This window comes from Hyperolius riggenbachi, chromosome 4, assembly GCF_040937935.1.
Source record: "Hyperolius riggenbachi isolate aHypRig1 chromosome 4, aHypRig1.pri, whole genome shotgun sequence".
Taxonomy (NCBI): Eukaryota; Metazoa; Chordata; class Amphibia; order Anura; family Hyperoliidae; genus Hyperolius; species Hyperolius riggenbachi.
This window is the reverse complement of record NC_090649.1, coordinates 55,105,548-55,131,216: the sequence shown is the minus strand read 5'-3', so window position 1 is coordinate 55,131,216 and position 25,669 is coordinate 55,105,548. Positions and strand designations below refer to the sequence as shown.

The 25,669-nt window shown below is 47.2% G+C and overlaps 1 protein-coding gene across 1 annotated transcript in view; it reads right to left on the bottom strand.

Moving 5' to 3' along the window:
• EXTL3 (exostosin like glycosyltransferase 3) overlaps positions 1-16,692 on the bottom strand; it is a 145,931-nt gene extending 129,239 nt beyond the window's left edge. Inside the window, exon 1 of the mRNA XM_068280062.1 lies at positions 16,598-16,692. The gene's annotated coding sequence lies outside the window, so the exon portion shown is untranslated. The remainder of the gene's footprint in view (positions 1-16,597) is intronic.
• Between the last annotated feature and the right edge of the window lie 8,977 nt (positions 16,693-25,669).

Here is a 25,669-nt window from a genome sequence, read left to right as displayed (position 1 = left end):
AGCCAGACTCTACACAGTCTTTTCTATGGAGCTGAACTCCACATCAGAAAAAAATCTTTGCAAGATGCTGCATACACGGATCTGTACAGACACAAAAGATCAGTATCTGCAAAAGATCTGTTCCTGCCACAAATCCATTCCTGCAAATTGCAATGATAGTCTATGAGATCTGCAGATCATCATACACACATGATTTAACTGACATTCATCTGCAGATCAGATCCACCAGGATGGATTTTCAGATCTGCGGATGATTGATTGATCTGCAGATGAATGTCAGTTAAATCATGTGTGTATGATGATCTGCAGATCTCATAGACTATGAATGCAATTTGCAGGAATGGATTTTTGGCAGGAACAGATCTTTTGCAGATACTGATCTTTTGTGTCTGTACAGCATCTGTGTGTGCAGCATCTTGCAAAGATTTTTTTCTGATGGGGAGTTCAGCTCCATAGAAAAGACTGTGTAGAGTATGGCTCTCATACTACATGAAGGGTGGTAAGATTGGTCTGTGATCTTTCATTTTCCAAAGACTATAGTCTGATGTGTGTATGAGCCTTTAGATAGGCTAAATTCTCTAAATACATACAGGGTGCATTTCTCGGTTTTCCTTCTGTCTAGTGCAAGAGTTCAGGTCCACTTTAATACAGATTTACTACTCAGTTACATAAGAGAACATTTGAAAGCATTCCCCCCATGTAAAAACATTTATTTCACTGCAGAGCAGTACAGGCTTAGTAATCATTGCCAACAAGAACCTCTCTGCCTGTGTCTTCACTCTGCCCCCTCCTTTTCTGCTGAACAGACTCATCTCCCTGGCAACAGCTGAGTCGCTTTAGCAGAAGAAGAGGAGGAGCAGAGTAAAGGCACAGGCAGAAAAGATAATTGCTTTAAATGATTACATTTGCAGATTGGCAATGCTTAGAAGATAGCAATGCTAAAGGCCCATACACACGTCGGATTTTAGCGAACAACCCGTCGTTTAAACGTTCCGTCGTTCGGACGTTTTCGCGTCAAATCCGACGTGTGTACAGACTATCGTTCGGGTGATAAGACTGGTTACCAGCGATCCGCCCGGCGGATCGTTGGTAACCAGTCTTATCACCCGAACGATAGTCTGTACACACGTCGGATTTGACGCGAAAACGTCCGAACGACGGAACGTTCAAACGACGGGTCGTTCGCTAAAATCCGACGTGTGTATGGGCCTTTAGAAGAACTCACACAGAGGAGTTCTCAAGGACGTGCGTCGCTGGGCAGTGCTTGCACAGTCTTCACCAACCCTCTTGACCAGGTGCCTGAAGTACCTGGATCTTTGCATGGATTCATTCCAAGGGAGTGCTTTAGTAAAGAATAAACGATATATTGGGAATCCCCCATGAAGAGATGGACTAGTCAAAACCCTGTCAGTTCCGTCAGATTTATACTAACTACTGTAAGTGACAGCAACCTAGGGAAAAAGTAATGTATAGCTCATTTTACTCTGGAAGAAACATACTTTGTTTTTTACATAATTTATATGCTTTACATGCATTTAAAATTTTACAATTTTTATGATCATGGTCCTTTAAACATCAATCATCATTTACAGAGGTGCCTGGCTCTTCTACTGACCACATATGCTATTGTTCCGTTGTTATTGCCTGATGAAGCGGGATCAAACCTGCGAAACGCGTTGCATTGTCGCCTGGGGTATGTAAATAAACTTGTTGGGCTTGATTCACAAAGCGGTGCAAACTGTTTAGCACGGGTGTGCTAAACAGTTATCACGTGAAGTGCCGTTCGCTGACTTTTGTGCGCGCAATTAGCCGCGATTCACGCGTTAGCGGCAAATTGCGCACGCAAAAGTCCACGATCTCGCGAATCGTGGCACTTTGCTCGCGCAAAAGTCCGCGAACGGCACTTCACGTGATAACTGTTTAGCACACCCGTGCTAAATAGTTAGCAACGCTTTGTGAATCAAGCCCATTGTATTTGACAAACGCATTGGCAATTTTTGTGTCTGCTTGGAGGCGACAAGTCCACCACTGCCTCCTCATGTTTTAAACTTTTTAGATTCTTTTATCCTTTTGGCGCCTCTGTATCCATTCTACTCTATATTAAGTCCACCCCTGGTGGAGGGGGGTGACCCCCCCCCCCCCTTTAATCTACGGAGAGCGACTTCTTAATCCTGAGAGGGGTCAGGTCTAATCTCCCCACCTGCCTATACAGAGGTTGCCTTGGAGGTAACCCAGCATTGTGAGTGTAGCTTATTACTCGATCATACTTTATTTCAACTACCAGTACATAATACACTATATTTGGCGCTTGGTGTCCCTACTTTGTGTTCTTTAAACATCGCCTCTCAGAAATGCAGAAGCAGTCATTGAAACGGGTGAAAAGAACATCGGGACAATCATGACATTAAAGCATATTCTTTCTCATATGGTCAGGCAATAATTAATATTTTGCATTACAAAAGAACATTTGCAAGCCCTTAATGCGGAGGACTGTCATAGCTGAATAAGCCTCCTGCAGTATAAACTGTACGCAATGTCTATCTAAGCAATCATTGCAACTTTTTACAGGCACGTATTCCCAAATGTTCCTGTAGCATCCCCCAGGGTACAACACAAACCAGTGCAACCCGTATCTAACAATCCCCCTCCGAGCAGGCTTCTGGCACTGTCTATAGCTTTCTGCAGCAGTTTGCATCAGATCTAGCCGGGAAGCAGTGCTTTACACCAAAAAAAAAAAGCAATAGGGGGGGCGGGGTGTTAGGCTAGAGAAAGTGCTGGCGGTGCCTGGGGGGCGCGGAGTACATTGGTTAACGAATCTGAGTAGTTCCAGAGTCAGAAGACACATTTCTACTATGTGAAAACAGGTAAATCAGGAGGCACAACACTCTCTTATAGTCCTGCTGCTTTCCAGTGTTAAGATTATTACAGAGGGGAAAAAAGCAGGTTTCACACTTTCCTGGTATTCCTACAATATTCCATCTTCTCCCACTCCCCATTCTAAAACATCTAAAGGGTACCTATAATAAGGCTTAAATATACTGAACCATTTTAAATATCACTTTTAATTGTTTTCCCTCTTGGGAGGAGGAGTTGTGTCTTAAAGCAGCAGGGACAGCCATACTATCACAGGAAAAAAAAACACATACCAGTATATAAGTAAATAAATACTTACATAACATAAGTATTGTACTGTGCACGTTTTGACTCAAGCCAATCGTGATGTCATTTCCTCCCTTACACTTTTTTTTCTCCTGCCTGAAATGGTATATGCATTGTCAGCCCACTTCCCTACTGAGCCCTGTACTAGAAACTGCACTGTCATATCTAGCTTGCTTTGTAAACACATGTGAGCACAATTGTATTCCAGCAGCTTTTGCAGAGAGGTGTTTTTCCCTTCACAGGCTCCTATCACACTGAACTGCCCTCAGCAAACCAGTGAGGAGCAGGAATGTGGGAGGGGAGATGGTCTTCCCTCTCCCCGGAAATCAATGAGAAAAGAGCGAGGCTGATTCAGTTAAGATTCATTACAGCAGACACATTTATGATTATATTGGAATGCTGGCAATGCAGGGTCAGGATGTAGACTACATAATAAACACAGAGCAGTCCATACATTTTATTTGATTTTATGGCTGACACTCCCACTTTAAAGTGATCCTTAACTGAAAAAAAAGGTAAGAGTTTCACATCATCAAACGCATCCTGCGCAGGCACAGTAAAGAGAGAACCTTATTGCGCCTGAGCAGGACGTCTTTGACGACGTGAATGCTCACGAGGATACGCCTAGCAAGGGTCACGCAGGCGCAGTGTACCGCCAACTGATCAATCGGCAGAACTGAAAGTAAGCTGCGGCGGGGGAACGGATAATCGGTTCGGTACACCGTGAGCACAGGATGGCTGCGGGGGGCTGGTCCAAGCCTCAGGTAAGTGAAACGCTTACTTTTTTTTTTTTTTTCAATTAAGGATCACTTTAAATTTATGATGCAGTGTCCCATAGTGCCTTATGGGAGGGGTGTGGCCAGACTTCCAGGGTCCAAGACAATGAAAGGACTAACCCGATGGTCTACAGTAAAGAAGACCCTACACTTGTCGTGTGACTGAAGATCAGAATCCAAAATATGTATGTTTAATTATTTTCGACAGATACCCTCCAGAAAGTGTCTATCCTTATTTATACTAGAGCACTTTTTTTGCCCACAATTTGTGCTTTCCTGCTCGCTGGCAATCAGCAAAGCGCTGCAGCATGTCACCCTATAGGATTAATCACTCAGCAGCGATTGCAGGCTGTTTGCGATTTCTAACGATCGTAAATGTGCTGCAAGTAGCATTTTCACTGGAACAAGAAACACAAAATGCAAATCGCCAAAAATTTGTGAAACACTGCATTGCAAAATCGTGTTTTGCATTGCAGAGTGTGAACAGGCCTTTGACGTTTGATGGTGGGGCAAGAGGGGGATATGAGATCTGGGATTGAGTCAAGCCTTGTAAGTGGACCTAAACTGCATTAAACAAAGAAAATCTCAAACTTGTGAAAAGAATCCAGGTAAAGGTAGTCCAGCTGCCCACTGAACAAACCCAGATAAGATCTACGGGTAGCTAAAGAAACTGTCTTGCAAGGGAAAAAACACAGGGTCACCGGGAGCCCAATCTGGAGTAGTATGGTACACAAAGATCCACATACAGATTGGTGAGTATAGGATACTCACAAATCTGGGTTACTATATCCAGACACCCCTTGCATGGGGGAATAGACTGTCCTCACTTGGCCTTGAGACACAATAACACCCCCCCCCCCCCCCCCCAACAGGGTAACTGAGAATGATAATAAAAAAAATTAAAAAAAAAAAAGAGCCCAAAATTGATAAAACAATTAAAATCTTTTAAACAGAAGTATTGAAATGCGCTCCATTGGCACTGTACTGGCCTGAAGAAGTAGCTTAGAGCATCGAAACGCATTGTTTCCAATGTTGCATAAAGTTCTTTGTAATAACTTGTGAGCAGTCATCAAAATAATACTCACCTTCTTTTTAAACAGTTTTTAATTGTTTTATCACTTTTGGGAGCCTCCAATTCTTGTAGTTTAAGGTTTGTGATTCCAACATAATGGGAGGGGGGGGGGGGGCATCGTGCTGTCTCTTCCTCCTGGTAAAAAGTGCTGAGTATGTGTCTGGGCTCCTTCCTTCTTACATGCATAGTTTACACATTACAGGTGACATCACTCTCCCACAAATGATGACACCCTCAGGGCTGCATTTTCTAATAAAAGCCATACAAAGCTGATCTCCAGGCAGACCTACATTCATTATATCTTAAGGTGCACACACACGCTATGATAAATTAGAACGAGGCCAAGAATCCAGCACATGTACAAGGTGTCCCCTGAGCATTTGAAGATCCAGAATGCTGTATCTTTAAAACAGCAGCAGCCCCCAAACAGTTATCCCTTCCTTAGCCTCCAAGCAGAAGCCCCCGTTACTCCCTCCCCAGTAACAGACGCATCCGCACAGCAAGGCATCTGTACAGCGCTCACCCCCGGGATCCTTTGTTGTGCATGTGTATGCACCTCTTAATCAGAACAGACAAATGTAAGCTTGTATTGTGAAACAAGGTTATTGTACCCAAGAATCCAGTCTTGAGCTAAGGGACTTAAGTGTCTCTTTAAGTCAGAAAAAAATAATGAGTTTTACTCACCTGGGGCTTCTACCCGCCCCCTGCAGCAGTCCTGTGCCCTCGCAGCCACTCACTAATCCTCTGGTTCCCCGCTGCCAGCTAGTTTCGTTTGTGCCGACAGGCCCGTCAGGACTGGCCACGCATAGCTTTTTCCGCATTCCCGACTGTAATTAGCGCTATTGCGGGCCACAACGCGTACATAAATACGCATTGCTGCATATCTATGCGGTCGTAATGCGGCAACGCGTATTTTTGTACGCGTTGCGGCCCGCAATAGCGCTAATTACAGTCGGGAATGCAGAAAAAGCTACGCGTGGCCAGTCCTGACGGCAAAAACGACACTAGCTGGCAGCGGGGGACCAGAGGATTAATGAGTGGCTGCGATGGCCACAGGACTGCTGCAGGGTGCTGGTAGAAGCCCCAGGTGAGTAAAACTTTTTTTTTTCTGGCTTAAGGTTCACTTTAACCCCCCTGGCGGTATAAAAAATTCCACCAGGAGGGAGCGCAGCAGTTTTTTTTTCTTATATCATGTAGCGAGCCCAGCGCTCGCTACATGATAGCCGCTGCTCAGCGGCATTTCCCCCCCCCCCCCCCCGCCCTCTTCGTTCGCCTTAGGCGATCTCCGATCAGGAAATCCTGTTCAAAGAACGGGATTTCCTGGAGGGCTTCCCCCGTCGCCATGGCGACAGGGCGGGATGACGTCATTGGGAGTCCCGGGCCACCCCTCAGCGCTGCCTGGCACTGATTGGCCAGGTAGCGCACGGAGTCTGGGGGGGCGCGCGGCGCGACGGATACCGGCGATCAAGCGCGGGGCGGCGGCGATCGGTGTGCTGACGCAGCTAGCAAAGTGCTAGCTGCGTCCAGCAAAAAAAAATTAAACAAATCGGCCCAGCAGGGCCGGAGAAAACCTCTTGCGCGGCTTATACCACCAAGGAGGTTAAAGGGAGAAGACTATGGAGGCTGCCACATTTATGTCGCTCTTTTCTCCTGACAGACTCGCCAGAGCTGCAGCCACTAGGATGCGCTCTATAGGCAGCAGCAGTGTTAGGAAGTCTTGCCCAAGGTCTCCTACTGAATAGGTTCTGGCTTACTGAACAGGAAGAACCGAGAGGGCTAAACGTATCAGAAGCAGAGGATCAACAAGGTAGCCAAGCAACTGGTATTGCTTAAAAAGAAATAAATATGGCAGCCTCCATATCCCTCTAGCGTCAGGTGTCCTTTAACCCTCTGGGCGATACAATTATATCGCCCAGGAGGTGGCGCAGCACTATTTTTTTTTAATTTTTTGTTTTTTAAATCATGTAGCGAGCCCAGGGCTCGCTACATGATAGCCGCAGCGCAGCGGCATCCCCCCACCCACTCCGATCGCCTTCGGCGATCAGAGTAAGCAGGAAATCCCGTTCAGAACGGGATTTCCTGCTGGGCTTCCCCGGTCGCCATGGCGATGGGGCAGGATGACGTCACCGACGTCTTGGACGTCGTGACGTCAGAGGGAGTCCCGATCCACCCCTCAGCGCTGCCTGGCCTGATTGGCCAGGCTGCGCAAGGGGTCGGGGAGCGCGGCACGGCGAGCGGCGGCGGATCGGCGGCGATCGGAAGTTACACGCAGCTAGCAAAATGCTAGCTGCGTGTAACAAAAAAAAAAATTATGCAAATCGGCCCACCAGGGCCTGAGAAATCCTCCTGCGCGATAAAACCCGAGCTCAGCTCGGGATTATCGCTCAGGAGGTTAAGGTAGCCATACACTTATCGTTTTTTACATTGATATCTGGCAAATTAGATTGTTAGATTGAATCTGAGAAAGATAAAATTGATGCCGCAAACGATAAAGGATTTTTGGCTACAATCGCACCGGACGGAAAATTTCAAATGATGACTAGAAGGGCGAGAGATGAAGCTGCTCACACTTGTCCGCTGCGCAGTCCCGTTCCCTTCTCTCCCCACCAGCTGCTTATTCCGCTCTCTTCTCTCCCGAGTACCAGGGCGCCTGTGTGACCTAACAAATGCTAGAGGCCAAATACTACAGCCCTCTAGTGGTCATGTAAAGTACGTGCCACGTCGCCCCTAGGGTTTGTTATCTAGCTAGCATACATCACACAAGTGGCTGGGACTTTTCGTATACCTAAACTGATCCCGAGCCGTAGCCTGGCACTATTTTGCAGGGGAGACAGCAGAGCCATAAGGGGACTGGCAGCGGCAATAGAAGGACACAGAGACATGTCATTGTGCACAGAACACGCCTTTGTGTCCTATTCAGATTCAAAAAATCCGCTTCCAATTCTCTTTAAGAGGAGAGAAGCCTCAGGAGCCTATTGAGGCTTCCTTCGCTGATCTACAGCCCTCCGTTGTTAAGAGCTGGTCCACACTAGACACAGTTGCAGGACGAACACTGCAGTCCGGATCAGGGGAAGTACCCACCGTACTGCAAACTGATGAAAGTGCATCAGTTTTGCATCAGTTTCCGTTCAGGTTTTTCCCTGACAGAAAACGTCTCCATCATTAGGAAGGAGTGGGAGGATTTTTTTGGGCCAATCATAAAGCTCAGGCTATCCGTTTTAACATCCGTTTTTTGCCTGTGGAGCTGGAGATGCGTTTTCTCATTACTTTCACTACCCCCTGCGTGTATCCGTGGTCCTGATCCGTTGCGTGAAAATGCAGCAGATCCGGACCTTCCGTTCAGGTTTTGAAAACGGATCCCCGCAAACGCAGACGGATCCGTTTTTTACTTGGGTGAGGCTGGCTGCTATTTTCAACATTAGTATCCGGGACTCCGTTTTTCATTAGGTTTGAAAAACGCAGCCACGGATACATTTCCGGACCTAGTGTGGACGGGGCCTAAGCGCGGCCCCCCTCCACGTCAGGGACATGCAGCTCTCCTATCTGATGCAGGGTCCCACAGTAGCCGCGTGAGCCCACCCGCACGTGTGCAGTACCACAGAGCACACAGCTCTAGCTTACTGCGCATGCGTGGGTCGGCAGGAAGAGCTGCACGGGCCCGTTAGGCTTAGCGACAATGTATTGTCACTAATCTTCTGGGAAGCCGCGCTCAGCGACGGGAGACAACACAGCAGGGAGAGAAGCCTCAATAATATCCTGAGGCTTCCCTCTCTTTATGTAAGTATCTGATGATGTGCACCAGAACTTCAGCACAGGTACTCTAACTTCCTGTACTGGAAAACAACATGATACTTTTTGTTTGCTACTAATGTTCTATTTCTTAGCTTTACTACACATACAACTCATTATTTCACCTCCAGGCCACGGCGCGGGTTTGTTTTGTTTTCAACCACTTGCAGTCTTCTTCACCTTGCTGCCATCAAGCGCAGTACGGATGCGCAGGACGTGCTTGACGGCAGGAAGGTGAAGAAGACTTCGTGTGGCTAACTAAGTCAGCCGAAAACTATACTAACCCATGGCGGGGACCGAAGGACACTCAAGTAGCGGCGAGGGCACAGGACGGCTGCAGGGGGCTTGGAGAAGCCCCTTTTATGTACCAGGGTTAAGGTTCACTTTAAGCCTTCTGTCGCCATTGTCTGTTTTTGCTGACATCTAAATCACTAGAATATAAACAGATCAACCTAAATAAATGTTACACAACATTTCATGCCGTTCTGTTCCTAATTACATTTTGCACAGCATACACATGTTTATGAGGACAGATTTTAGGGTATACAGAGAGGTATAGGCATTGTATTGGCTTTCATGGACAGAGTTATTTGCGGAGTACTGTACACAACACAGCGATAGGGGAGTGTATATGATATAATGTATATAGAGGTACAGGTAGTCCCCAACTTATGAACGATACGATATGAAAAATACCTAGTAGTTTGAGAAAATTGATTTTAAAAAAATTCAAAGAAAAAATGTTTTTTAAATCTATAAAATGACATTTTGTTGTGGTACACTGAGGGCACAGGGGGACAGAGGTGACATAATGGGGGGCAGAGGTGGCACAGAGGGGGATAATGAAAGTGAACCCGATGTGAGAGTGATATGGAGGCTGACATATTTAAGTAACACCAGTTGCCTGCCAGCCCTGCTGATACTCTGCCTCCAATACTTTTAGCTATAGACCATGAACAAGCATGCAGCAGATCAGATGTCTCTGACATTATTGTCAGATCTGACAAGACTAGCTGCATGCTTGTTTCTGGTGTTAGTCAGACACTACTTCAGCCAAATAGACCAGCAGGGCTGCCAGGCAACTGGTATTGTTTAAAAGGAAATAAATATGGCATCCTTGGCATGGGCAGCACGGTGGCGTAGTGGTTAGCTCTCTCGCCTTGCAGCGCTGGGTCCCTGGTTCGAATCCCAACCAGGGCACTATCTGCAAAGAGTTTGTATGTTCTCTCAGTGTCTGCGTGGGTTTCCTCCGGGCACTCCGGTTTCCTCCCACATTCCAAAAACATACAGATAAGTTAATTGGCTCCCTCTAAAATTGGCCCTAGACTACAGTACTTACACTACATAATATAGACATATGGCAATGGTAGGGATTAGATTGTGAGCTCCTTTGAGGGACAGTTAGTGACAAGATATAGAGATAGAGATAGAGATATATATATATATATATACATATACATATATACATACACACACACACACACTGTACAGCGCTGCGTAATATGTCGGCGCTATATAAATACTAAATAATAATAATAATCCTTCATATCTCTCTCCCGTCGGGTTCACTTTAAGGCACTAGAGAACACAGGTGACACAGGGGGAGACTGGAGGCAAAGGGAAGGTATAGAGCACAGAGATGGCACAGTGTTTCCACTTTCAGGTTAACCTACAGTGCCTCTCAATTGTTATGGACGGATTCTCGATTGTTAACCAGGGATTTGCACATGAAAAGAACCCATTATGAAGATAGGACAGTCTTATACATCATGTATTTAAATGAATTCAAACTCAGATACAAAGTGGGCCAAAAGTAAACACCGTGACCAAGTCGTTGGCCAACTTCAATGACTAGTGGCTACCTCCCTCCATTATACAAGTTCCCTGGTTTCTAATGCTTCCCCCCCCCTTGGATTTCCCTGGTGTCTAGAGGCACCTCTCCCTAGTGTTTATTGACCCTAACTCCCATAAACAGTTCCCTGGTGTCTAGTGGTCCCACTTGATACCCCTAAATAGTTCCCTGGTGTCTAGTGCTTTCCCCCTCCCCCAATATAGCTTTCCTGGTGGTCTACAGTGGGCCAAACATAATGCAAAGTAGAGAAACCACTCGTGGTCCAAATCTGCAGGGCTGTGGAGTCGGAGTTGGAGTCGAGGAGTCTGGGCAATTTTGGTTACACAGAGTCGGAGTTGGAGTCGTTGATTTCATAAACTGGAGGATTCGGAGTCGGTTGATTTTTGTACAAAATCCACAGCACGTTAAGTATTAGACTAAGGTGTCGGAGTCGAGGAGTCGAAGTCGGGTCCATTTTGGGTACCCGAAATCGGAGTTGGAGTCGGAGTTGGATTTGGAAGATTTTTGTCCCGACTCCACAGCCCTGCAAATTTGACATGTATGATGTAGGATATCATGTACATAGAAGTACACGACATGTACACACCACAGTGTAAAGAATATGATGTATATGTTACGGCCAGAACCCGAAGTGGCCTCTGCGCTGCGGCCAGTGTTAGAAATGAAATGATTCCTGTTAAGATGAATGTATTTTCCGGCCGTCTCGCTGCAGCCAAATGTATGAAAAGTTAGTTTAATTCAATGAAATGAAGCCGGCGGCAAATGTAGCAGATGAAGCCGCCGGCTTCAGCTCTCTCTCCTACCCCTGGCTCTCTCTCTCTCTCCTACTGGCAGCCGGCGGGGACACGCGTGTCCCCATGAGTCGTTCGTCGCGCTAGGGAAGCAGAGCGGGGAGGCTGCAGACATTGCTTCTGCCAGCACCCGCTCTGCAGGAACGGCAGGATTTCCTGCCGCGACAAACGACTCTCGGGGACACGCGTGTCCCCCCTGGCTGCCAGTAGGAGAGAGAGAGAGGCAGAGCGGAAACCGGCGGCTTCATCTGCTACATTTGCCGCCGGCTTTATTTCATGACATTAAACTAACTTTTCATACATTTGGCCGCAGCGAGACGGCCGGAAAATACATTCATCTTCACAGGAATCATTTCATTTCTAACAATGGCCGCAGTGCAGCGGCCGCTTCGCACATTGGCCGGCCAGAACCCGAAGTGGCCAAACTTTGGATTCTGGCCGTAACATATATATGATGCGTGTATATGTGTACACCGCACACTGACAGGATGGAATACAAGATGTAATCTATCTAGAACAATAGGAGATGTACAGAACACAGGTGTATAACATACACAAGTGTGAGGGGTACAAAGTACAGAAAATGGACAGAGTATACAATATACAGTAATCTATTTAGTGACATAGGGAGTACATACCGTAGAGTGATATGACATTGTATAGGATAAATAGTAATATACACAGAGTTATACTAGGCAGCAAAAAAGACAATGTATAGAATATAAATAGAGGTATACTAGGACAACTAACAGGACACTGTAGAGGATATAAATTACAGAGGTAAACACATACAGTAGTAGTACACAGTATAAAGCATAGTGCATATAGAGCACAGTGTATATGATATGATGTATAATGAGAAATACACAGTACTGTACACACCAAAAATTATTATGCAAATTATATTTTTCTCTGATTTTCCTATATAGTCAATGCAAGTGGCAGTCACCATGATTTTTGAGTCATCGACCATTACAGTAGAATTTAAAAACTCCTAACAATAACATTGTGCTGCACTGTTCCAAATTATTACGCACAAAACAGGTTTCAAAATATTTTTTTAAGTTGTAAAGAACTAAAAATTGTTCAGTATTTGGAGAGTTGTTTGCTTGTATTTCTTTGAAGGATGCCAGAATTCCCCCGCCAGGGCTGATGTTTGGTTGTAAACTGCCTCTCACCCTTATATTTTGCTTGAGGATGCTCCAAAGGATCTCAATAGAGATGTTGGTGAACCGTTCGCCAGCTAACCTCTATGGGCCGCTACTACTTCCGGGTCGCTATGACCCGTAGTAGTAAAGCTGCGCTGGGTCGGCGCTGCGAGTCTTTGATCGCGCGCCTGTTGCCGGGCACTCTCCGCACATGAGAGTGACATCACGCACATGCGCACAAAGTGCCCGGCAACAGGCGGGCGATCAAGGACGCGCACTGCCGGCCCAGCGCAGCCGTACTACTACGGGTCATAGCGACCCGGAAGTAGTACAGGGTGAGGGGTTCGCCAACATCTGTAGTTCTCAATAGGATTGAGGTCAGGGCTCACACCATGAGTTTCTCTCCTTTTATGCTGATAGCAATCAATGATCCAGGTAATCCTTGCAGCATGAGATGGTACACTGTCATGCATGAAGATGATTGCCACAGAAAGCACGGTTCTTCTTTTTATACCATGAAAGAAAGTGGTCAGTCAAACTCCACATACTTTTCACAGGTCATTTTAACACCTTCAGGGACCCAGAAGAGGCTGAGCAGCTCTCTCCCTCTGATTCTGGGCCAAGACTTGACTCCGCCACCTCCTTGCTGACGGCACAATCTTGTTGAGACATGTGGCCCACCACCAACCTTCCACCACTGCAGCCATCTGGACCATCCAGGGTTGCACGGCACTCAACAGCAATCCTCTGGAGGATCCGGCACCTTGATGTTCGCGAGACACCAGAGGCACCAGCAGCTTCAAATACCTCTTTGCTGCTTTGTAATGGCATTTTAGCAGCTGCTCTCTTAATCCGATGTACTTGTATGGCAGAAACCTTCCTAATTTTGTCTTTATCTGCACGAGCCCGAGTGTGCTCTGAGACAGCCACAAATCTTTTAACAGTACGATGATCCCGCTTAAGTTTTCGTGAAATATCTATGGTTTTCATACCTTGTCCAAGGCATTCAACTATTTCACGCTTTTCGGCAGCAGAGAGATCCTTATCCTTGCCCATATTGCTTGAAAATGGTGGTCTGCTTAATAATGTAGAAAATCCTTCTTTAGTAGTTTTTTTTTCTTTAATTGGGTTCACCTGGCAAACTAATTATCACAAGTGTCCGAGATTGATTTCAGTGATCAAAAGAGCCCTGAGACACAATACCATCCATGAGTTTAATTGAAAAACAAAATATTTAATCTTTATGACAAATACAATTTGCATAATAATTTGGAACACTGTATTAGGACAGGACAATAATGAATATAGATGTAAATGAGAACACAGCACAGTGATAGGACAGTGTATAGGATATATAGAGGCATGTGATGTGTACCCAACAAAGTGAACAGACAGTTTATATGATATAATATAAAGAGAGGCATATGATGTGTATACAACATAGTAGCAAGACAATGTACAGGATATATAGTATATAGGAGGTATGTGTACCCAACACAGTGACAGGACAATGTACAAGATATATAGAATAAAGAGATCTATGATGTGAACCTAACACAGCGACAGGGCAGTGTACATGATATATAAAGAGGATGTGTACACAATGATGAAGTAGTAATGCATATAGTGGCATATGACACGTGCACAGCGACAGGCGTGTGCAGAATACAGTAGTACAGTGACAGGACTCTGTAAAGGATATAATGTACATAGAGGTATATGATCAGTACACATCACCGTGACAATGTACAGGATATAATGTATACAGAGGTATATAGGCCCTGAATGGATATATAGAGGTATATGTGGAGTACATAGCCCAGTGACAGGACAGTATACAGAGCATAATGTGTATATATAGAGGTATATGAGGAGTGCATAGACCAGTCATAGGACATTATACAGAACATAATGGATATATAGAGATATATAAGGAGTACACAATCCAGTGATAGGACAGTATACAGAACATAATGGATAGAGATAGATAGATAGATAGATAGATAGATAGATTTTACACAACTCCAAGATAGGACAGTATACAGAACATAATGTCTATATGAGGGGTACACAGCCCAGTAAACAGATCATAATGGATATAAATAGAGAGAGGTATATGAGGAGTACACAGTGCAGTGATAGGAAAGTCTACAGAACATAATTGATATATAGAGGTATATGAGGGGTGCATAGCCCAGTGATAAGACAGTATACAGAACATAATATATAGAGGAACGGTGTATAAAGAGTACAGAGCACAGTGATAGGACAATGTATGATTCATTGATTGATAGATAGATAGATAGATAGATAGATAGATAGATAGATAGACACACACACACACAACAGTGATAGAACAGTACACAGAATATAAGTTATACATAAATAGGGGTAAAGGAGGAGTGCACGGCACAATGATTGGACAGTATACAGACCGCAAGGTATACATAGAGGTATAAGAGGAGAACACAGCTCAGTAAGGCTCTATTCACACCTGTGTTTTGCATGAGTGATTTTTCCGCGATTTCAAGCAGAAAAATCACTGAACACTGCAGCGATTTTGGCGCGATCACGTTTTGCGCTTCTATAGCACTGAAACGCGTTTGCCTGGATATAGCCTGAAAATGGTGTAGGATACGCGTTTGGCGGTTTTACCCGTTTTTGGGCGATTTGCGCAAATCGCCCAAGTAAGAACGGGCCCATAGGGTTTCATTATGCTACAGCTTTTTAAAAGCACTAGCGTTTGTGCAATTTGCCGAAATCGCAGCAAAAAGCTCTAGTGTGAATGGGGTCTAATAGAACAGCAAAGGATGGATATAATGGTTATATATATATATATATATATATATATATATATATATATATATATAGATAGATAGATAGATAGATAGATAGAAGTGTAGGAGGCGTACACGGTGCAGTGATAGGACAATATGCAGGATATAAGGGAGGAATAGGGGGTGCACAATGATGTATACAGTAATGGACATATAGAGGTATAGTGGGAGCACACAGGACAGTGATATGAGTGTATATGATATAATGTATATAGAGAGGTATATGAGGAGTACACTGCACAGTGATAGGATAATATACAGGATTTAAGTATAGGGGGTACACAGTGATCTATACAGTAATGGACATAAGGGTATAGGGGGAGTACACTGCACAGTGACAGGACAGTGTATAGAATACAATGTATATAGAGAGGTATATGAGGAGTACATTGCACAGTGACAGTATGGAGGATATAATGTATATACAGAGAGGGAGCACAGTGATATATATACAGTATATAGGATATAATAGAGGTATAGGGGGAGCACACAGCACAGTGATATGACAGTGTATAGGATATAATGTACATAGAGAGGTATATGAGGAGTACATTGCACAGTGACAGTATGCAGGATATTATGTACAGTATACAGGATATAATGTATACACAGAGAGGGAGCACAGTTATAGATACAGTATATAATAGAGGTATAGGGGGAGCACACAGCACAGTGATATGACAGTGTATAGGATATAATGTACATAGAGAGATATAGGAGCAGTACAGAGCACAGTGATAGGATAATATACAGGATATAATAGAGGTATAGGAGGAGCACACAGCAGTGATAGGACAGTATGCAGGATATAATGTATACAGAGAGGGAGCACAGTGATAGATACAGTATATAGGATATAATGGAGGTATATGAGGAGCACACAGCAGTGATAGGACAGTATGCAGGATATAATGTATACAGAGAGGGAGCACAGTGATAGATACAGTATATAGGATATAATGGAGGTATATGAGGAGCACACAGCACAGTGATATGACAGTGTATAGGATATAATGGAGGTATAGGGGAAGCACACAGCACAGTGATCGGATATAATGGATGTATAGGGGGGGTACAGGGCAATGTACAGGCTGTATAGAGGGCTATGGAGAACACAGCGCACTATGCATGCAACACAGCTGTACGCACAGGAGCACACCTCCCCCCTCTTACCGGGCCCCGGTGTCTCCGCCTCGCTCCTCTCAGCCTCCTCTGTGTGTGAGCGCGCTAGATGATGCCGCTGCTGTCGTGCCGCGCGCGTCCGCCGGTCCCTCCAAAGCCTCGCGAGATTCTACGGCACGTACACCCACTGTCCCCTCCGACTCCGCCCACCGCTGCGCGTGCATTGGCCTGCGAGAGGAGAGCAAGCTGTGCTGGGCGCGGCTCCGCAGCGGCCACTAGCGGCCGCTTGGTGCGTTACCATGGAGATGTGGAGACCACGGGCAGAGGAGATCCTACCCTAGAGACTGCAAACAATGCAGCGGCAATCGCTGTGCTGGGCCGACTTTGTAACGTCGGAGGGAGGGAGCATGCTTCTCACAAGAGGCTGCACATGGATGAGTAGAGTCTGTATGAGAAGGAGGGGACCATCCATTAACATCAGCTGTGCGTTTAGGGAAATCGCTAGCATTTTTGAAAACCTCCCCATGGGCTCGTTCTTGAAAATCTGCTTCTGCCTATTTTCTGCATTTACATTACAGGAAAAATCCGCCGACTTTGAGGGCCCTTTTCCACCAGCGCGTTTGGCTGAATCGCAAAGTCGCAAACCGCTAGCGATTTTACAATCGCTACGGTTTGCTTTTTAACATAGGAATCGCGGTAGGTCATTTCCACTACCGCGATTCGTTTTTTACCCGAACGCGAACGCACGGCGGAGCGATATTTGCCGCGATTTTGCTTTGCAGTGCATAGCATAGCAAAATCGCGGCCGCAAAACGTCGGGGAATTGCCGGTTTTGCGATTCAGCAATCGCTAGCGTTCAGCGTGAACGCTAGCGACTGCAGGTGGAAAAGGGCCCTAACGGTTAGTAGCAAAGCCCCCGTAAGTCCTAGAAACACCACATTTTCAGGGTTTATTAAACTGAATCTTCTGAACAAGATGCAAAAAAAAGTTTTCAATATAGTTTTTGAGAAAATCAATGTTAAAGTCGGGCTGAATTTCCGTGATTTCCGGCGGAAATTCCGCATTGGAAGGCGGTAATTGGTAGCGGAAAGCGGAATCGGTATTTGGCAATGGCGGAATGCGGAATTACCGCGGAATCGGAAATTGGCATTTCCGACCATCCCTACTTGTCAGGACAACAGAGTGTTTTTCTGTACAGGAAAAATCTGCACAGCAGAGCCATCAGAATTCGCACACCGCCTTGTGCATGCAATGTAATTAATAGGAAATTCGCATGCGTTTTCGCTATGCGAATTTTCCATGCAAATAAGCGTACGTTTTCGTATAAAATCAATGTAAGGGCCGTTTTGACTAGTGCGGTGCAATTTCTATGTGGAAAACACATAAACGAATTCACATGCACATGCAAATTTGAATGCAAATTTTCATGCGAATTCGCATGTGTTTTTGCGTTCCTGTATAAGGATGTGAATTTAACTATATCAGTACCTGTGCGCATGCAGATTCGCTGTAGTGGAAACGGCCCTAAAAGCACACAGGTACTGACATGGTTAAAATTCGCATACTTACTAACATATGCGAAAACGTGCGCAAATTCGCTTCTGCATGCGTTTCTGCATTTTCGCTAACAAACTCGCATTGCACAAGTGGAAACGGGCCCTTACAGTATGCCTATAACCACTACGTTGATATACTCTACGTATGCTGGATACACACGTTGCGTTTTCCCGTGCGGTTCGCGGGATCGATTCCGTCGATTCGATTATTTCCAACATGTTTGATCGTGTTTCGATGGATACAGCCGTTGATTTTGCATATTAAGTATGCAAAATCGACGGCTGTATCCATCGAAACACGATCGAACATGATGGAAATAATCGAAACGACGGAATCGATCCCACCAATCGCACGGGAAAACGCAACGTGTCTATTCTTTGACAGAATAACAAAATGGTGGATGTGGTCCCCGACAACCTGGGTGTACATACCTCTGCCCTCAATGCTGAAGATTATGAATTATTACAAGCCAGGCTGGACTTTTGTAGGAAGAGCTGGTATAAATCAGAGATAGTACACCTGTCATCAAGAACAGCTGAGACCTCCTCACACATCCACCTGTATATAAACCAATGGGCTCAATTTTTTATAAAGTCAAAGTCGCATTTATCATTCAACTTATGGTGACAACAACATACCCCACACAAAACAATAGTCTGGCTACATAGATTCATTAGCAAAGTTCTGCACCTAAATATGTAACGTTAATCTTATAATCATTAGAAAATAAAGCTCCTCATAATCAAAGTTGGCCAGCGCAATGCCTCATCATGGGACAGACCAAATGATTTGCATAGCTCCGCCTCCTTCTGACTGTATTAAGCCTGGCAGCCTTTCCATCTCACAGGCCACGCCTCCTCTGCCCTCAAACAGCCCATTCCAGGACTCAAGTCAGGTATGGACTATTGACAAGGCAGAGAGCCGTGATATACAGGCGGCGGGGAGCCCCAGAGAGTGGCAGCATCAATGTAAACAGCCATCTAGCGACAATCTGTGTGTCGCTAGCGTGACGTTTTTTATAAGGCGGACAGCAGAGCATGGGGGTGGGGCGGCTGGGGGCACAGTATAAGGACACAGAGGCTGGTGATAGTATACAAAATGTGCCTCTTTGTCCTATATGAATTGCAGAAACCCACCATTGGCTCTCTTTAGGGCCCGTTTCCATTATCGCGAATCTGCATGCGTTTTCTGCACACAGATTCACATAACCAATACAAGTTAATTAGCCTGTTCCCACTTGTCAGGACAACAGAGTGTTTTTCTGTACAGGAAAAATCTGCACAGCAGAGCCATTAGAATTCGCACACCGCCTCGTGCATACAATATAATTAATAGGAAATTTGCATGCGTTTTCGCTATGCGAACTTTCCATGCAAATTTGCGTACATTTTCGCATAAAATCAATGTAAGGACCAGTGGCGTAGCTAAGGAGCTGTGGGCCCCGATGCAAGTTTTACAATGGGGCCCCCCAAGCACTTTATACATAGCAATTGATACGGCACACCAAAACCTGCCAAGGACAACCACAGTGTCAGAGGTGCAAGAAGGGGATGGGGAACAGTGTGTTAATGATTACCACTATTCAAAGTATCTATGGAAGTGATTATTATGAGCACAGGACCAATAGAGAGCTAATACTGTAGTTGAGGGAGGGCCCTTCGGGGCCCCTCTGGCCCAAGGGCCCCGATGCGGTCGCTACCTCTGCACCCCCTATTGCTACGCCCCTGGTAAGGACCATTTCAACTACTGTGGTGCGATTTCTATGTGGAAAAAGCATAAACGAATTCACATGTGCATGCAAATTTGTATGCAAATTTTCATGCAAATTCGCATGCGTTTTCGCGTTCCTGTATAAGGATGCGAATTTAACTATATCAATGCCTGTGTGCTTTTCCATTTATTATTAGGTATGCGAATCTGCATGCATAAAACGCATACAGATTCCCTGTAGTGGAAACGGGCCCTAAAAGCACACAGGCACTGACATGGTTAAATTCGCATACATACTAACATATGCAAAAACGTGCGCAAATTTGCTGCAGGTTTCTGCACGCAGATTCGCATAACCAATACGACAAGGCAGAGAGCCGTGATATACAGGCGGCGGGGAGCCCCAGAGAGTGGCAGCATCAATGTAAACAGCCATCTAGCGACAATCTGTGTGTCGCTAGCGTGACGGTTTTTATAAGGCGGACAGCAGAGCATGGGGGTGGGGCGGCTGGGGGCACAGTATAAGGACACAGAGGCTGGTGATAGTATACAAAATGTGCCTCTTTGTCCTATATGAATTGCAGAAACCCACCTTTGGCTCTCTTTAGGGCCCATTTCCATTATCGCGAATCTGCATGCGTTTTCTGCACACAGATTCACATAACCAATACAAGTTAATTAGCCTGTTCCCACTTGTCAGTAGGGATGCTCATTCGGATTCTGAAATTCCGATCGGAAATTGCATTTCCGCATCGGAATGCGGAAATCGGTAATGCAAGTGCGTTAGGCGGATTTCCGCCGGAAATCGCGGAATTTTCCGCCGGAAATCGCGAAAATTCCACCCGACTTCAACATTGATTTTCTCAAAAACTATAAGTTCTTTTTGAAAACTTTTTTTTGCATCTTGTTTAGAAGATTCTGTTTAATAAACCCTGAAAATTTGGTGTTTCTAGGACTTACGGGGGCTTTGCTATTAACCGCTAAATTCGGCAGATTTTTACTTTACTGTAATGTAAAATGCAGAAAATCTGCTTCTGCCTATTTTCTGCATTTACATTACAGGAAAAAACCGCCGACTTTAACGGTTAGTAGCAAAGCCCCCGTAAGTCCTAGAAACACCAAATTCTTAGGGTTTATTAAACTGAATCTTCTGAACAAGATGCAAAAAAAAGTTTACAAAAAGATATTATAGTTTTTGAGAAAATCAATGTTAAAGTCGGGCGGAATTTCCGTGATTTCCGGCAGGAATTCCGCATTGGAAGGCGGAAATTGGTAGCGGAAAGCGCAGGGCCGGCCCGCTCATGAGGCGGGGTGAAACATTTGCCTCAGGCGGCAAACTTCAAAGGGCGGCACCCGCCCGGGGGGGCCGGCCGCCGAGCCGGAGGGGTAGCGGGCAGGTCGGGGGTATTGGGCCTAGCGGTGGGCAGGGGGGTCGGACCCCCCCTCCCTCGCCTGGGTCCCCCGATCTGCGCTCCCCTCCAGCCTGTAATTAGTAAGCTGCTGCCAGATCGTAAGAGGCACGGGCGGGGAGGACTCACCTTTTCCGCGTTCCAGCGAGCGCTCCACTGACGTTACTTCCTGTATCGCCGCCCACTGTATTGTAAGTGGACGGCGATGCAGGAAGTGACGTCAATGGAGCGCACGATGGAACGCGGAAAAGGTGAGTCCTCCCCGCCCGTGCCTCTTACGATCTGGCAGGAGCTTACTAGTTACAGGCTGGAGGGGAGCGCAGATCGGGGGACCCAGGCGATGGAGGGGGGGTCCGACCCCCCTCCCCACCGCTAGGCACAATACCCCCGACCTGCCCGCTACCCCTCCGGCTCGGCGGCCGCCCCCCCCCCCCCCGGACGGGGGGGGGGGGGGGGCGGCGTTCAGCAGCTCTGCTAAATTTGCCTCAGGCGGCAAAAAGTGACGGGCCGGCCCTGGGAAAGCGGAATCGGTATTTGGCAATGGCGGAATGCGGAATTACCACGGAATCGGAAATTGGCATTTCCGACCATCCCTAGTGAAGACCTCGGCCCTCAAGGAATGGACTTACACATCCCTGCAAGGGATATGTAGGCCTTCGCTCTTAGGTGAGTATGTCACTTTCCCCCCTGGTGGATACAGGTGTGCAAACCACCTTCTAAAGCATGAAATAATTGTATAATTTTTACACAGTCAGGAGAATGTACCTGTTTGATCCTGCAGTCCCTTATTTCCTCCCTCTCCCTCCCTCCCCCCTGTGCCGTCCTAATCTCCGCCTCTCGTAGGCATCAGCCTATTAGAGTTGGGCCGAACCTCCGATTTTAGGTTCGCGAACCGGGTTCGCGAACTTCCGCGGAAGGTTCGGTTCGCGTTAAAGTTCGCGAACCGCAATAGACTTCAATGGGAATGCGAACTTTGAAAAAAAATAATAATTATGCTGGCCACAAAAGTGATGGAAAAGATGTTTCAAGGGGTCTAACACCTGGAGGGGGGCATGGCGGAGTGGGATACACGCCAAAAGTCCCCAGGAAAAATCTGGATTTGACGCAAAGCAGCATTTTAAAGAGAACCCGAGGTGGGAATTACTTTTACTATTGGGGCACAGAGGCTGGTTGTGCGCACTAAGACCAGCCTCTGTTGCCCCATCGTGTGCCTCCATGTCCCCCCTGCTCGCCGCTATACCCCCCGCATTGCTGGCTGTGTCGCCAGCTCAATGTTTACCTTGCGCTGTCAGTCAGCGCCGCTCCCCCGCCTCCTCCGCATCGGCGCCACCCGCCGCGTCACTTCCCTCCTATCAGCGGGAGGGAAGGGACACGGGCGGGTGCGCCGATGCGGAGGAGGCAGGGGAGCAGCGCTGACTGACAGCGCAAGGTAAACATTGAGCTGGCGACACGCTGCGTGTCGCCAGCAATGCGGGGGGTATAGCGGCGAGCAGGGGGGACATGGAGGCACACGATGGGGCAACAGAGGCTGGTCTTAGTGCGCACAACCAGCCTCTGTGCCCCAATAGTAAAAGTAATTCCCACCTCGGGTTCTCTTTAAGGGCAGAAATCACATTGAATGCTAAATGACAGGCCTAAAGTGCTTTAAAACATCTTGCATGTGTATACATCAATCAGGTAGTGTAATTAAGGTACTGCTTCACACTGACACAACAAACTCACCGTGTAACGCACCGCAAACAGCTGTTTGTGTAGTGACGGCCGTGCTGGACTGGTGCGCACCATGGCGAGAGTGCAGGTTTTGGTGGCTTTACAGCCCATATGGTCGCCTGGCTGATGTAGCTGAATGACAGAACAGTGACTGTCCAGCTGATCAAATTTGGTCTGACCACAATGAAGCAACGACCTTATTATCTTTTGTGTGCCCCCCGAGACACTCATCTATGCGCCGGTCATTGCTTCATTGTGATACGCAAGCCCCTTCACCACGGCAAGGTAATGATCACGAAGGGGAATGGGCGCATGTACATGCCTTTTCTTTTGTTGTTGCAGCTGCCCGCAGTGCAGCCAGAAAAATTAGGCAGTCATGTACACGCACCAGAAAAATTATTACAGCGGCCGCTGCTAGCAGCGGCCTAAAAAATTCAGCAATCCGCCTGGAGTCCCGGACCCTGTTGGTGGTGGTGGAGAAGGTAGTCAAGCGGCCTGCAGGCAGACATGCTGTGTGGAGGGACTGGGAGCGACTTAGTTTTCTTGGGGCAGCCCAGGCAGCCAGTCACACGGCGTGCAGGCAGAGATGCTGTGTGTGCGGGGCCTGACTTAGTCTTGGGGCAGGCAGCAGCCCTCCGGGATCCATGCCTCATTCATTTTGATAAAGGTGAGGTACTTAACACTTTTGTGACTTAGGCGACTTCTCTTCTCTGTGACAATGCCTCCAGCTGCGCTGAAGGTCCTTTCTGACAGGACGCTTGCGGCAGGGCAGGAGAGAAGTTGGATGGCAAATTGGGACAGCTCTGGCCACAGGTCAAGCCTGCGCACCCAGTAGTTCAAGGGTTCCTCATCGCTGTTCACAGCAGTGTCTACATCCACACTTAAGGCCAGGTAGTCGGCTACCTGCCGTTCCAGGCGTTGGTGGAGGGTGGATCCGGAAGGGCTACGGCGAGGCGTTGGACTAAAGAACGTCCGCATGTCCGACATCACCATGAGATCGCTGGAGCGTCCTGTCTTTGACTGCGTGGACACGGGAGGAGGATTAGTGGCAGTGGTACCTTGCTGGCGTTGTGCTGTCACATCACCCTTAAAGGCATTGTAAAGCATAGTTGACAGCTGGTTCTGCATGTGCTGCATCCTTTCCACCTCCCGGTGAGTTGGTAACAGGTCCGCCACTTTGTGCCTGTACCGAGGGTCTAGTAGTGTGGCCACCCAGTACAGCTCATTCCCCTTGAGGTTTTTTATACGGGGGTCCCTCAACAGGCAGGACAGCATAAAAGACGACATCTGCACAAAGTCGGATCCAGTACCCTCCATCTCCTCTTGCTCTTCCTCAGTGACGTCAGGTAAGTCAACCTCCTCCCCCCAGCCGCGAACAATACCACGGGAAGGTTGAGCAGCACAAGCCCCTTGCGATGCCTGCTGAGGTTGTTCTCCTGCTGCTGTCCACTCCTCCTCCTCCTCCCCCAAAGAAACACCTTGCTCATCATCCTCTGAGTCTGACTCGTCTTCTGCACACGACTTCTCTTCTTCCTCCTCCTCCCCCCTCTGTGCTGCCGCAGGTGTTGAGGAAACAGCTGGGTCTGATGAAAATTGGTCCCATGCCTGTTCCTGCCGTAACGGTTCCTGGTCACGCTCATTCACAGCTTCATCCGCCACTCTACGCACAGCACGCTCCAAGAAGTACGCGTAGGGAATTAAGTCGCTGATGGTGCCCTCACTGCGGCTCACCAGGTTGGTCACCTCCTCAAACAGCCGCATGAGCCTGCATGCATTTTTCATCAGTGTCCAGTTGTCGGGCCAGAACATCCCCATCTTCCCAGACTGTTTCATTCTACTGTAGTTGTAGAGGTACTGGGTGACGGCTTTCTTCTGTTCTAGCAGGCGGGAGAACATGAGCAGGGTCGAGTTCCAGCGAGTCGGGCTATCGCAAATGAGGCGTCTCACCGGCATGTTGTTTTTGCGCTGAATTTCCGCAAAGCGTGCCATGGCTGTGTAAGACCGCCTCAAATGCCCACAGAACTTCCTGGCCTGCTTCAGGACATCCGCTAAGCCAGGGTACTTTGCCACAAATCTTTGAACCACTAGATTCATGACATGTGCCATGCAGGGTATGTGTGTCAGCTTCCCCATATGCAAAGCGGCAAGCAGATTGCTGCCGTTGTCGCACACCACGTTGCCTATCTCCAGGTGGTGCGGGGTCAGCCACTCATCCACCTGTTTCTTAAGAGCAGCCAGGAGAGCTGCTCCAGTGTGACTCTCCGTTTGAGACAAGACATGTCTAAGATGGCGTGACACCGTCTTACCTGGCATGCAGCATAGGCCCTGCGGAGCTGGGGCTGTGTAGCTGGAGAGGAGAACTGCCACTCAGCCAAGGAGGAGGAGGACAGCGAAGAGCATGTAGCAGGAGGAGAGGAGGTGGCAGGAGGCCTGCCTGCAAGCCGTGGAGGTGTCACAATTTGGTCCGCTGCGCCCTGCTTGCCATCGTTCACCACCAGGTTCACCCAATGGGCTGTGTACGTAATGTAGCGGCCCTGCCCGTGCTTGGCAGACCAGGCATCCGTGGTCAGGTGTACCCTTGACCCAACGCTCTTCGCAAGAGATGACACCACTTGCCTCTCAACTTCACGGTGCAGTTGGGGTATGGCCTTTCTCGAAAAATAAGTGCGGCCTGGCATCTTCCACTGCGGTGTTCCGATGGCCACAAATTTACGGAAGGCCTCAGAGTCCACCAGCC